The 14,694-nt window shown below is 40.1% G+C and overlaps 1 long non-coding RNA gene across 3 annotated transcripts in view; it reads right to left on the minus strand.

The window, feature by feature from the left end:
• The window catches only part of LOC111561878, a 172,635-nt gene that overhangs the window by 6,665 nt on the left and 151,276 nt on the right, over nt 1-14,694 (minus strand). For all 3 annotated transcript variants that reach the window (XR_006583338.1, XR_006583341.1, XR_006583340.1), the window contains one exon: nt 7,574-7,695. This is a non-coding gene — a long non-coding RNA (uncharacterized LOC111561878). The remainder of the gene's footprint in view (nt 1-7,573; nt 7,696-14,694) is intronic.

A 14,694-nucleotide genomic window follows, 5' to 3' on the forward strand; every position in this document is an offset into this window, starting at 1 on the left:
TGTGATGGCTAAAGGAGAAAGAGAAAGCTCCAAGCTGGCCAGCTCATTGTCAGAGCTCTCCAAGTCTGCCTAGGACTCTGCAAACTCATCCCACTATGCACTGAGTACCCCTGCTTGACTACCCTTGGATCTTTCCTCCTCCAATCACTCCTGCTCATCCTTCAAGACCAAGCACTGGGGTCATCTGCAAGAATGTCAGCTGCTATAGCACCATCCACACTTCCTAGGAACATTTAGGAATTCAGTTTGTAATACCTGGTTCATATCCTTACTCATATTCATTCATGGATCACTAGTTTGTTAGCAGGGACTATAAAATAACCATTTTTGAAAGCCCCACCTGGAATAAAGTACTCATGAAGTACTGGTAGAATTTATTGAATCAAACTTAGGTAGACCTCCACATGTTTCCAAGCTGAGATCTCATGTATGCCAATATTTGGTGCCTTTCAAACAAATATTCTTAAATATTGGTTTGTCATTTATTCATTGGGGTCAAGAAAAACTATCTTCATAAAAACAATAATCTTTATGTTCCAAAAAAAGGAAAATGCTTGGAATGCAACATAATATTTAGACTTATTTGAGTCAGTCAGAGAAGGACAGATATCATGTGTTTTCACTCATATGTGGATCTTGGGAAACTTAACAGAAGACCATGGGGGAAGGGAAGAGGAAATAAATAATTACAAACAGAGAGGGAGGGAGGCAAACCACAAGAGACTCTTAAATACAGAGAACAAACTGAGGGTGGATGGGGGAGTGGGGGAGAGGGGGAGAGGGGAAAATGGGTGATAGGCATTGAGGGCACTTGCTGGGATGAGCACTGGGTGTTGTATGTAAGCCAATTTGACAATAAATTATATTAAAATATTTAGACTTATCTGGAATTGTCTTTCATTGTACTTTCTTATTATCATGTGTAACTGGATAGTATTGGTGTATTAGTTTTCTGTTGCTGCCATAACAACTTACCACAAAGTCAGTGGCTTAAACAACATTATTTATTATCTTATAGTTCTATAGTTGAGATATCCAACACAAATCCCACAGGGTTAACATCAAGGTATTGGCAGGACTATATTCCTTTCTAGGGAGCTCTTAGGGAAAATGCATTTCCTTGCCTTTTCTGGCATCTAGAAGCTGCTTACCTTCCTTGGCTCATGGTCCCCTTCCTCCATCTTCAAAGCCAGCAATGGTGGGCCAAGACTTTCTCACATTGCTACTTCTGGTTTTCTACAGCAGGGAAAGTTTCTCTGATTTTAAGGACTCATGTGATTAGACTGGGCCTAATAATCCAGGACATTCTCCCCATCTCAAGGTACTTAACTTTAATCACATCAGTAAAGTCTCTTTTTCCATGTAAGGTAACATATTCACAGGTTTCATAGATTACAGTAAGGGCATCTTTGGAACCATTACTCTGTCTACCACAATTAGTTTCTTCCCCCCCACAGCCCCTCACTTGGGGTAGATAAAACCGACATGGATAAAAGTATCAAGAAGCCATGATAGGATTGAGAGCTATTTTAGCTGCCTCCTCACTGTCCTCCTGCCCCAGCCTTGATCCATCCCTCACGCTGTTGCCAGATGACTCTTCCAAAGTGCAGCTCCAGTGTTGCTTATTTCCTGTTCAAAATCCTCCAGTGACCTATATTACTTTCCAAAGTAAGTATAAAATATTCTCTGAAATGTAAGGATGATGATAAGACAGGGATCAAGGTACTTCTTATGAATTATCACACGTAATCTTTACAATATCCCATAAAGGTTGCTACTTTTAATGCCCCCAGTTTATAGAAGAGCTTCCAGAAGACAAAATAAGTGTGGAGAGGTTGACTAAATTTCTCCACCCACAACACATACCTTATACTTTACTCAGATGTCAACAAACTTGGCCCACAGGTCAAATCTGGCCTGCTGGCTGTTTCTGTACAACATGCAAGCTCACAATTGTTTTTACAGATGAATGTTTATAATCTATTTGATGACAGGGAACACTAACTTTGGACCCCAATTAAATGAGATGTTATCCTCCCCAAAAGAGAAATTTCATTCTTTTCATTAGTAGGCCTATATTACAAAAAAAAAAAAAATGTATTCGGATATTATTACCATCATTATCAGCAGCAGTAGCAACAGCATTGGTGTTTGTATTTCATCAATAAAAAAAAAAAAAACCTGTGGAGGGGCATGAGGGTGGCTCAGTAGGTTAAGCATCCGACTCTTGATTTCAGCTCAGGTCATGATCTCATGGTTCATGAGTTTGAGCCTCACATTGGCTCTGCACCGACAGTGTGGAGCCTGCTTGGAATTCTCTCTCCTTCTCTCTCTCTCTCTGCCACTACCCCACTCATGCTCTCTCATTCTCTCTCTCCAAATAAATAAACTTAAATTTTGTTTAATTAAAAATTTTTTTTAATCTGGAAATTTGCTTTTTTATTATATAAGCACCAATATAATGCCCTCAGTTCTGCCTCTTGATCTGCAAATCCTAAAATATTTACTATCTGACTCTTCACAGAGTTTGACAACTCCTACTCTAGCCAATTGTTTTTCAAATATGAGTAAAATACGGACCCTTTTTTAACATTCCAGTATACTGAACATACAATGTTAATTAGTTTCAGGTGTACAATATCACTATATTGTACTATATTCAACAATTCCATACATCCATCACCCAGTGCTCATCATGATAAGTGTACTCTTAATGAACATGGGCCCCATTTAATATACTCTTTCAGGTGCCCAGTGTTGAATTAAATCATTTCATTACAATGTTATCAAATGTGAACAAAAACTTAGTAAGAAATAAAAATAAAAAACCTCCTTATGCTCATAGATTTTACTTTTTTAAATTAAGTTTTTTAATGTTTTTTTTTGTGTGTGTGTGAGAGAGAGTGTATGAGTGGGAGAGGTGCAGAGAGAGAGAGAGAGAGAGACAGAGGATCTGAAGCAGGTTCTGCATTGACAGCTGCAAGCCCAATACAGGGCTCAAACTCACAAACCATGAGATCATGACCTGAGCTGAAGTTGGATGCTCAACCCACTGAGCAACCAAGGCAACCCATTCTCTTAGCTTTTAAACCACTACAAACCAAAAATTATTTATGAATTAAATACAAATAATCTTACAAAACCAATAAAATTCAAATAACATCAATTTTGTGTGTTCAATCATGATGTTCTAATTAAACTCACACCACCATGAATATGGTATACATTGCTCAGTGCAGATTATATATAAGGTGGCCACATCGCTGGTCAAATACATGCTTATGTTCATTATTTTAAGGCTATTATTGCAATTAAACTAAAGTTATATTAATGCATAAAGAGAACTCACAGCTGCCCTAACAACACCTTCATGGCCCCTTAGAAGTTCACAGACCCCTAACTGAGAAACACTTCACTAACCAACATGAACTGTTTGATGTCCCCCCAAACATGCTCCATGCAGCAATTTTTGCCTCTGTTCATACTATTTCCTTTTCATGGCTCCAACCACCTACAAGGCTCCCAAATCCCTATTCCCATTTCCAAAGTGATTATTCTCAAGTCAGAGAATATGGCAGACACTGGAGACACCAAACAACTCCGGACAACTTCTAGAAAACTGTGCCCTCCAGGAAAGCTGTTGTATAATGGCAAACATATCCAATCAGAGCCCACTTCTTAGGCAGGATAAATGTCAGATGATTGAGAGGAAGCAGGTTCCCAAGACTAGGGAAAGTCCTGCTGAACTCCGGTGACATTACCACTGGGATACGAAGCAACTGTATAAGTACCCAAAGGGTTCCTGGAGCTGCTCAGCACCCCCACATAGCCTTATGATTAATTTCTCACCCATGATGTTTGCTGATGTGCATCTCTTCTTTAGACCTTTAAGAGCCAAACTAATGCCAAGGTTCTTGGCCTGTTAGCCTAACTCTTTCTGAAAAATTCTTCAGAATATTTTCATGCCCTATTCCTTTTTTTCCCCAGCCCCCATACATCATTTAAAGAGATTGTTAATGGCAAGAGACAATGGTTACCGAGAACAACGAAGCCCGGGAAAATGGAACAGGGCTCTCACGGGAACTTACTGCATAAACTTAGTCATTCATTGGGCATATATTTTTGCCTATCTTCCCATCAAGAATATAATTGTCATAAAGAACAATTTTGCTAAAGGATGTATATATATAGCATTACTCTTTCTCTACAGATTTGGAATTGGCTTGAGCCAAAGTAACAAGGCAGTATAAACTTAAATGAGATTCATAACTGGACGAGCAACTAATCCTCCCTGTAGCAGTACCTATCAAATGTTACTCTGTGCAGAAGAGAGATATAAGTTGTAAAACAGAATTATCAAGGGAAAATAATCAACTGCCCCAGAATAAAGGTAAGTTAAAAAGGCAATAAAGTGGCATTTTTATGTCTTTGGTATTAACATAGAATAGATTCTCTCATTTAATAGTATTTTTGAGTACCCAATAAATATTCTATGATGAATTAAAGGAAACACAAAACTTGGTTCTACAACTTAAGAAGCTAAGAAAAATAGATGTAAAAAAGAAACAATATCTTTTGGCCCCTGTGCCAGGTGCTTTTACAGATGCTATATTATTTCTTTCTTTCAAGAGTTGGAGATACATATTATTACCAGCTTTTTATCAGAAGAGACAGAGGCTTGGGGAAAGGTAAAGTGAGTTGCCCAAGGTCCTGCATCTTGTCAGAACCATAATGCAAAATTGGGTCTCTCATATAGATCCAAAACTCTCACACGTGCATTAAGATACATTCTCCACTAGCGGCCCCTGGGCGGCTCATTGGGGGTCATGATCTCACAGTTCTTGAGTTCAAGCCCTGCCTCGAGCTCTGTGCTAACAGCTCAGAGCCTAGAGCCTGCTTCGGATTCTGTCTCCCTCTCTCTCTGGTGCTCTCCCTCTCCCTCTCGTTCTCTCTCTAACATAAATAAACATTAAAAAAAAAAAAACCTTTTTAAAAGATACATTCTCCACTAAGAAATATGACAACCATGGAAATAATTACAAAATTTTAAAGTTTCATAGTAGGACACATACACGATACTATGGATATTGAAAGGAGTAGAGAATAGAATGTTTCTCTAAGTTCCATGGATATTAACAGGCAATAGCAGTATTTTTGCTATTATCAAAAAACCAGAAGATAACAAATATTGGCAAGGATGTAGAAAAATGAGCCCTATGTGCTGTTGGTGGGAACATAAATTGGGGCAGCCATTGTGGAGAACAGTATGGAGTTTCCTCAAAAAATTAAAAATAGAAATGCCATATCATCCTATAACCCTACTATGAGGTTTTTACCCAAAGAAAACAAAAACGCTTATTTGAAAAGATAAGTGTTAGCATTATTTGCTATAACCAAGATATGAAAGCAACCTAAGTGTCCACAGATAAATGAAGGGATAAAGAAGATGTGATATATATGTATACTGGAGTATTACTACTTAGCCATAAAAAAGAAATGAAGTCTTGTCATTTGTAACAACATGGGTGGACCTAGAGGGTATTATGTCAATTAAAATAAGTCAGAAAGAAGAAGACAACTACCATATGATTCCACTTATACGTGGATTCTAAAAAACAACTGAACAAACAAACAAACAAACAGGGATAGATTCATACATACAGAGAACAAACTGGTGGTTGCCAGAGGGCAGGAGGATGGTAGGCTAGGCAAAATAGGTGAAGGGGATCAAGGGGTACAAACTTCCAGTTACAAATAAATACGTCACAAAAATGAAAAGTACAGCATGGAGAATATAATCAATAATATTGTAATAACACTGTATGGTGACAATGGTAACTATACTTATCGTGGTGAGTATTTTGTAATTACACAATTGTGAAATCACTATATTGCACACCTGAAACCGATATAATAACATGTATCAACCACACTTCAATAAAAAATGCAAAAAGATAAAAGAAATACTTCTAATTAAGTACTTAGTAAGTAAGCTAAGTACTTAAGATCTGTAATAAAATATATATTTAAAAGAAAATCACAAGATGCTATCATGAACATAAAGGTTAACATACAAAAATACGTTTTGTGTTCTCAGCTCCCTCTCAACCCACCCAGTTAAGAGTTCACTCTTTGTAAACCACTCAATGGTGAATGTTTATTTGTATTTTCTTTTAACATTTACATTCAATTTAAAGGCACTTATGTTCAAAGTCACCGGATCTTTGTGGTCTCTATTTTCAGTTCTCCTTTTTATATATTTTTAAGTTTATTTATTTATTTTGAGAGAGAGAGAGAGAGAGAATGAGCAGGGGAGGGGTAGAGAGAGAGAGGGAGAGACAGAGAATCCCAAGCAGGCTCCACTCGGTCAGCACAGAGCCCTATGTGGGGCTTGAACCCAAGAACCGTGAGATCATGACCTTAGCCGAAATCAAGAGTCGGATGGTTAACCGACTGAGCCACCCAGGCACTCTGAGTTCTCCTTTTTAAAACTAAACCTTTTTGTCCCTGAATGATCACATCCCAGCATCTCCAGAGCCCGCTCTCCAGCCGATCTTGGACATGCCAATCTGGCATGACATACCAGCTATCCACGGCCTACTGTAGAAAAAGAGCCCTTAACGAGGTTTTCTATTTCCAGCAAGAGACTTCTGGATTCCGAGCTCAATATAGAGTTTCCACCACTGAGACAGCATTAATTAGTTTATCACCTATGACCTGAGAGATGGTGACATTATATGGATATAATTTATCACAGCAGAAAGCTGAGGGCATTTCATTTGAAACCAGACCATGTTCTCCATGTGTAAGGCTGAGAACGGTTTGCCTTCCCATCCTATCCACTCTTATCACACAACCAGAAACAACATCCACCTATCAAGATGAATGCATGCCTCTCCGCACCCGTCTGGTGGTTGTGCACGAACAGGAAACTGCATAGACAAATGACTCTGCCCATCCCACCTCCCGGGGAGACATCAAAACCTTTTCACTGGTCTTGATCTCGGTCATGTGAAGTATTTGATCTCATTTTCTGGAGGGGAATGATAAGCTCTAAGAATGGAATAAAATCGGCCGCAGGTCACAAATTGATGCTGAACACTAAGCAGCAATGACAACACACATCATTAGGAGGTAATGGGGTAGAAGCAAGGAAATGTTGACACTCGCCAACTAAGACCGTGAACTAACGGCAGGACACTGGGTTACTGCAAATTTGGTACACATTGCTATCTAAAGATATTATTTTATAGCAAGAATACCTGAGCAAGGAATAGAGCTACAGAACCACTAACCACTTTTTCATCTCAACACAGGAGATAAGGGTTACCTAATCTTCTACTTTCACATAATGAGCATACCATGAATGTTTGTTAAGTGATTGACTGATGCTACTGGGGAGCAGTTCCACTGAGGCAGGTATCCCTCATTCTCCCACGTGTGTATCACCTCCTAGGCCCCAAAAGCACTTGCAGATACATTATTCTATGTCTTCCCAATAATCTTGCAGTATGGTGTGAAATTATGATTCAGAAAGGTAAAATGACTCACCCAAGATCACACAGAGGCTTACCTGGAACATAGGTCCTCTAGTCCAGAGACCATAAATTTTCTCCTCGAAGAAGCCTGAAGATGAGAAGCCTTTTTTTTCTTCTCTTTATCCAGCCCCTCTCATTTCTGTGGGATTAATGGCCACTGGGAACAATCCAGATGGTTAGTGATAATAACTACCATTTAAAGAGTTTAGTAAGTGTTACCTTTGTGCTTCAGATTCCTCATCTTCAAGGTGGGATATTAACAGTACCTGGTTTTGAGGATTAAATGAAATAATGCATTTAGATAAGTGGCTGTCACATAGCTAGTATTAGTGATACCTCCTGCCTGCCTTCTAATCTTGCACCCAAAGCCAGCCTGCCCCCGAGAGATGTTTCCCTGGCTCCCTCTTCATGCAATACAAATGCAGTGTCTTCAGGGTTTCTCAGTTCTGTTGGGAACCAGGGTCATCATAAGCCTTAGTTTAGAGACTGAAATGCTTCCTGCCTTTTGATTACCAAGAAAAAGACTTTTATTATTTTTCCTATGTGTACTCATGTTTCAAAAGTTTTCATCTATCATCAGGGTTAATTAAATAATAGTCTATATGGCCTCCTTATTAGGAAATAGACTATTTCTTTAGGTTTTCTAAGCACTGAAAATGGTTCAGTCTCCCGTTACTCTCTAAGGACCACAGACTGAGAATCTCTGTACTAATACAACTCCTCATTTCCAGGCTAAGAAATAGAGGACCCAAGATGTTGGGGGACTTGTTCAAGGTCACTTAGCCAGTTAAATCAAATCTGAGCCAGGAACTGAATCTTTTGACTCAATTGAGAGCGTTGACAGCTTTCTACTCTAAATCCATATATCTAGTTAGGTCCTTTCTTCCCACTGAAACCATTACTCCAGGGCTTTTTGCAATCTGGATTTTGTAAAGTCAACACCAGCCTTCATCAAAATTGCAAAGGGATCCATTTTCACCACCTCCAGTGCAGAGTAAATGTTTCATAACCAGGAAGCAGTCAAAAGACCCAGTGTTGGAATTGTAGATGCTAACTTGGTTATTTCAAGATATACATCTTGATTTTCCATTTGCTATGGTTTGGGGTCCGTTATGGCCTTCAAGTCATTGCCTACAATGCCTATGTCCCAGGAACTAGGTACCCTTTTGTGCTATGCAATTTAGTGTTCTCCCTAATACTACCTGGTAACCACTCTCTAAACTTCTATGGTTTTTAATCATCCATTTCTTCTTTGTTTAATACAGTTCAAGACTGGCTGTCTAAAACACAAGCCACCCACCAGTTGTTTTTATTGGCAAAATTAATGAACAGATTCCTATTCCATCATTCCAGTCATTAAGGAAATGTTGACTAGAACTGGACTGAAGATGGCCATTATGGATATGGAAATCCACTTAATCTTCCCATTGGCTGACACTGAACCAATGACATAATATTAAGCTACAATGCAGGTCTCTAAAAATTGGCTTTGCAGTCATCCAGAAAAAGACAAAACTCTAAAGCCATTTTAGCTGTGTTAAGAAAAAAAGAAAACAACTTTAAATTGAGAACAAATTTTACCAAAGTGGGTATTCTAGTCCCTGATTACAAGAGCTATATATCTCTCCCCCAAAGAAGTCACACATCTGAAAGGAAATATTTAGTGGAAATTTAGACCACACTTTGCTGTAATAGCACATACTTCTCAGCATCCCCAGCTGCATTCTCCAGCATCAACCATCACCAGGGAATTTTCAGGCAGCTTGTAGTTTTCCACGTTTATCAGCCAAGGCCGACTTTAAATACACAACCTCGTCTCCAGTACGGGTTGTAGTATGTGACTCTCCCCAGAGGGCCAGGCTATGACATTTAATGAATAGATTATAATGAGAAATAAATATTCTAAAGTGTTTTGCATCTGGGACAGACTCTGATTCCAGTATTGTTCTCGCTTAGTTATTTTCTCTAACAAGAAACTGAAAAGCTGTAGCTGTATCTGGTGAGCATGAAGACACAGTTGATCTTATAGTGCGGTGCAATTTGGTAAAAGAGCCATTTCCTTTTCATCACGAGTTTCTGCTAACGCGAACAAGAACCCAGTGGAATCCAGACCTGAGCACATGGCATTTCTGGCCATGATACAAAGGTCTGCAACATCCTCCTAAATATTTGATGACCCCTGGGATATTGCAGCGTAGCGCTGCTGTGGGAACAGCTGAAGCTGCTAACGTGCACAGCTGTTTTTGTCTTCCCACGCTGCTTGGGAGGAAGGCTGCAGGAGGTTATAGAAACGGAGGTAGAGTGCTGTGTGATAAAATGAGGAGTGCTTGCCAAGGCCCACGCAGCAACGCCGGGCTAAGATCTAAATCTCTGAACTCCGCTCCTGGCAGACTACCTATCTGTACCTGCCACCTCCAGCCCCTCCTCTCCCCTTCCTTGCCATGCTGAAAGCTCCCATGTCACATGCCAGGCAGGCTGCCGAAGAAATCACCAACCTCTCAGAGAAAGGCCCATTTCAGTTACTCTGGGGCTCCGTCCCCCTGGGGTGGAAGAACAGGATGGTAATGACGGTAGAAATGGTAGCACTAACTCTACCACCAGGACCAGTTACGCCATGAAAATAGCCTCAGATAAGTGTTTTCAGGTGGTTGGGAAGGGACTGGTGGCTTCCGATAAAGAACAACCTGCAGATGCTGTGGTAATAAGAAACTTGGTTCAGTTCCCAATTTCTATAAAAATAATATCTTCCCATATCACAAGCATGGCCATTTCAAAGATGGCTCAGGGCTGAGGGGTCCTCTGTGATTTCCATAAGCCTCCTGCCATGTGACCCCAACAAATAATATAAGTGTGTGCTTGCTTTGCAAGCGCAGCCTCAAGACACACAGGGCATCAGCTGATCCTATAGGAAGCTCTGTGACTGGGATAAACTTATAGAGTCGTCCCAGTGGAGGTGAGGGGGCCAGACCTTTGAACCCTCTCTAGACACCCATCGTTGAATGTGAGCTTCCCTCACCCTCCCCACCTCCAGAGTTGGGGACCAACTTCAGTAAGGAAACTGCCTTCAGTCAAGGGCAATTCCTGTTGAGGGACTTGTCTGTGATGGGTCAGGGGTCAAAAGTCTGGACAGCAGGGTGAAGGGCAGTGTTTGTTCTGAGGGGTGATTTGGGCAGTGCACCCTGGGCTAAAAGAAAACAGTGTTATTTAATTCATTTTTTATTGATGATTTTAAAGCTGAGAATATGAGAACATAGGGCAATTATAGTAGACATGTAAATGGGACCACACTGGAGACCTATGTTAGGTGACATCTATGTAAGCATCCACGTTTTGCTAATGCAAAATACGCTCCTCTGGTTTCCTATGGTGAGTGATCTAGACTTTGTCTCCCCTGATATATCTCAGAGCCAGAAATTACATTAGCTAAGGCACGTTCTGAATGGTATTGAAAGGACATGATCCCCATAGAAAGGCAGATAGTGATTAGGGGTAACCAGTGATGGATTACCCCTGACACTGTTTAGGCAAAATGTCACCTGTCACCATTATGGGCCAAGAGTATATAATAAGACTGCTTATCACAGCAGACTACTGGTAGCATCTCTGGGCGCGTCCTCACAGCTACAGACACCATGGATTTGGCATATTTAATGTTCAGAGGCAGCACGCTAACAACAGCTAAGCATTGCTTTGGAGCATGTAGCTGCATGTTTGGGAAGTTACACTAGTTGGAATGATGCGTTAGATTTTTGAGCTGGCCACGCATCATTCAGTAATGCCAGAGAAGCTCTGAGGTGCAGAGTTAGCTCTTGAGATTTGTTTTAATTGCACCAGAGAAAAAAAGAAGCAGGAAGCGGAGGGGGAAGGAGAAAAGAGAAGAAAAAAAAAGAAAAAAAAGAGGAGGGAACAGAGAACAGGGGAGGAGGTGATAAAGATGATCCCAGAGTGCCTAGTTCTAGTAAAAAGGTGCTCGGTCTCACTAAGGCTTATATATCTAGAAATCTGACACACAGGTTTTTATTATGAGCTTGTTCATATATATATGTATATATTAAAAATATATATGTATATATAAAATATATATATACATACACACACATAGTGGATAATATATCTTACTCATATACATACACATAAATATAATTTATTAAATATTATTTATCTATAATATTTACGAAATATATATTATGATATAATTTTATCTATCAAAATATAAATTATACATTTAAATATATAACAAATTATTATATATTTATACATAAAATCTCATAATGGGAATTAAGAAGACAGTAATCTAAAAAAATGTGACACCTGAACTCTGGGATCTAAACTGTTATAATTGGGGCACCCAGTGGCTCAGTAGGTTGAGCATCTGACTTCGGCTTGGGTCATAATCTCACGATTCATGAGTTTGAGCCCCACATCTGGCTGGCTGCTGTCAGCCTGTCCATGTGGAGCCCACTTCAGATCCTCTATCCCCCTCTCTCTGCCCCTCCTCCAGTTGTGCTCTCTCAAAAAATAAACATTAAGATATATATATAATAAAATATTGTTATTAAACTTTGTTTTCAAGATTTCGTGAGGTTTCAGTGACATCTTTCAAGATCAGACCATGACCAGCTATATTACCTTCCAGGGCTGTTAGAGAAATGTTGTTTCCTAGTTATAATGAACAACTTCTAAATGATATTAACTCATAAGTATACTACTAAGCTACTAAAAATGCTGTCTGATTGACTATGACAGATTAACTTGCTTTAGGAGGACATGTCTTGTGGCCAAACCACTTGGAAAAAAAACATTTAAAATTTAAAAACCAGAGGCTTCTGACTCTGGCCTCTACCACTGACTCACACGATATAAATATAAAGGAGAATCTGGCCCATCTCCAATGTACACTCCAAGCAGCCCAGATAGAAAATTAGAATTTCAGACCCTGAATTAAAATAGATTCTATATTCACAAAGGCCTTGTGATTGTCCCAGGTGCTAGTGATAAGTTGGGGGGGGGGGGGCAGGAGGGGGTGTGAAATAAAAAAGAATAAAATCTTGCAAACATTGTATTTTATACTAATAAAATTCCTATCTTTAAATATAGCCAAAAGATATTTCAAGACTCTAAAGATGCAGAACCAAGAACAGACTGATAAACTGAATATTGATTAACTGATTACTTGAAGGTAGACACCCAGGCAGGTAAAGAAAACGATGGACAGGTGTTCCCACGAGCAAACTTCTCAAAATGCACAGCTGTAGTACAAGTCCACAGAGCCTCAGTCTTCCCTGGTCTACTTGACTAACACTTTTCTGATTCTACAGCTTATCTCATTTTCCCAAGAAGAGAACTATTTATGAAGAGTCATGGCCCTTTCTTTGGCTGGATGGAAATGCTGCTCTCAAACCACCAGCATAACCTGGAACAAGAACGCTCCATTGCCTCCGATGGGACCCTGGGGACTCTTGTACACACACATATTTATCTTCTCCTCTCTGTGCGTGTGAAATTCCACAGGAAGGAAAGCCCATGCTCTCCCAGTCACTGGGCTCCCTCAGCCTGCATCTTCCAGGGGTGATGACAACATCGCCTCATCTAAGGCACTCCTCCCCAACTCTGGCACCAAGTGGGCGGCTGTCTCTCAAACCCTGGGGCTCTGCACCTTCTTCCTCTACTCTCTCCCCTCACCAACTCCACACTCTCTGACCCCCTTCCTTCTATTCGCTGGTCTTCAATCTCTCCATGACCCTGAACAATAATCCCATTACATCCCTGAACTCTATCCAGGACGTTCATCTCCATCCACCTTTTTAATGGCATTGTTAATGATTTGAGGGGAGTAAATCACAGTCAAGATAATGGCTGCAAAAAATTAATAGACATGATTTTTATGATATAATATACTAGTGTACTAATCGTGAGAACAGTTAATTGAAAAGCACTAAATATTTTATTATCCATTCAGCATTCTGTCTCCTTTTACCATTCAGCATTCTGTTTATTCTTTCCCCCATTCTGAACTTTTTACCTATTATTCTTTCATAATTCCCCATAAAGGAAAACTGCAGAGTAAGATAAAGAGGATTCTAATCACTGCATCTAATTACAGAGATGAGTAAATCACAGTTTAACATGTCATAGTCTTAAGAAAAAGGGAAAAGGCACGATTCAAGGAGAAGCTAATGCCTTAAAGCTTGGGGAGAAAATCTCAGACAACCTAAAAATTGCTGAACTACTTGTGAAAATGGGGTCCTTTTTCTTTCTAATTCTTGAGCAAGAAGTACCAGTAGTTCTTTTCAAATGACAATATTTTTCAATTGACTGAAGTGCTCGTTGTTGGGCTTGGGGGCTGTTGGCCACACACAGGTGGATGGGCAGTGCTGGGGCGACATTCATCTTCACAGCCCCAGCCCGGGTGGCACTGAGGAGTTCCATAGGAACCCAGGACTCCACTTCTCCCACCACACATCACGTGAGGACTCTACTCCCCGTAGGTCCGCAGAAGATGCTCAATTATTGTGTATTTACTTTCTTCAGCCTTAAGAAAAATACAGGACTAACAAACCGGAACATTCAGCTTTCCACCATCTACTTGCCGAAGTGGCCCCCTCACGGTGAAGTCAGATATTTTCACATCTAATAAATTCTAAAACTGTGTTCAGTACTCAGACCCACTGGTTAGTTTACGTAACTGCTCAATTTCATGTGGTTTCTTGGGTTGAGAAGAGGATAAAAACCACAATACCATATAAATTCTGAAAACATAACAACCCTCTACCCCACTTACTATTATCATCTTCATCTCAAAGGAAGTAGGAGAGCAAAGGTTATGAGCTGTGTTCACTCATCCAGAGCTGGCCCTGAACACGTTTGTCCAACAGACCAAGTCTCTCTTTTATTCTCCCCCACCCACCCCCACTCCAGACCCTTTGATTCCTGAGTCTTCATTCCTCAGGCCTTACCACCACCATCGTCCTCTGCCTCCTACCCTCACTCTCTCTCAGCTGCCTCACCTCCTCAGCCCCACAGCTCACCCCTACAAGATGAAAAGCCTTCAGTATTAACTTAGCCAGGATTTTTACGTTTTTTTCAGAGGACTGTTAAAGGCTAGGGAGAAAATTATACTAAGAATTGCAAGTCTCTAGAAACATAATCTTTGATC

The sequence above is a fragment of the Felis catus genome, chromosome C1 (assembly GCF_018350175.1).
Source record: "Felis catus isolate Fca126 chromosome C1, F.catus_Fca126_mat1.0, whole genome shotgun sequence".
Lineage (NCBI taxonomy): Eukaryota > Metazoa > Chordata > Mammalia > Carnivora > Felidae > Felis > Felis catus.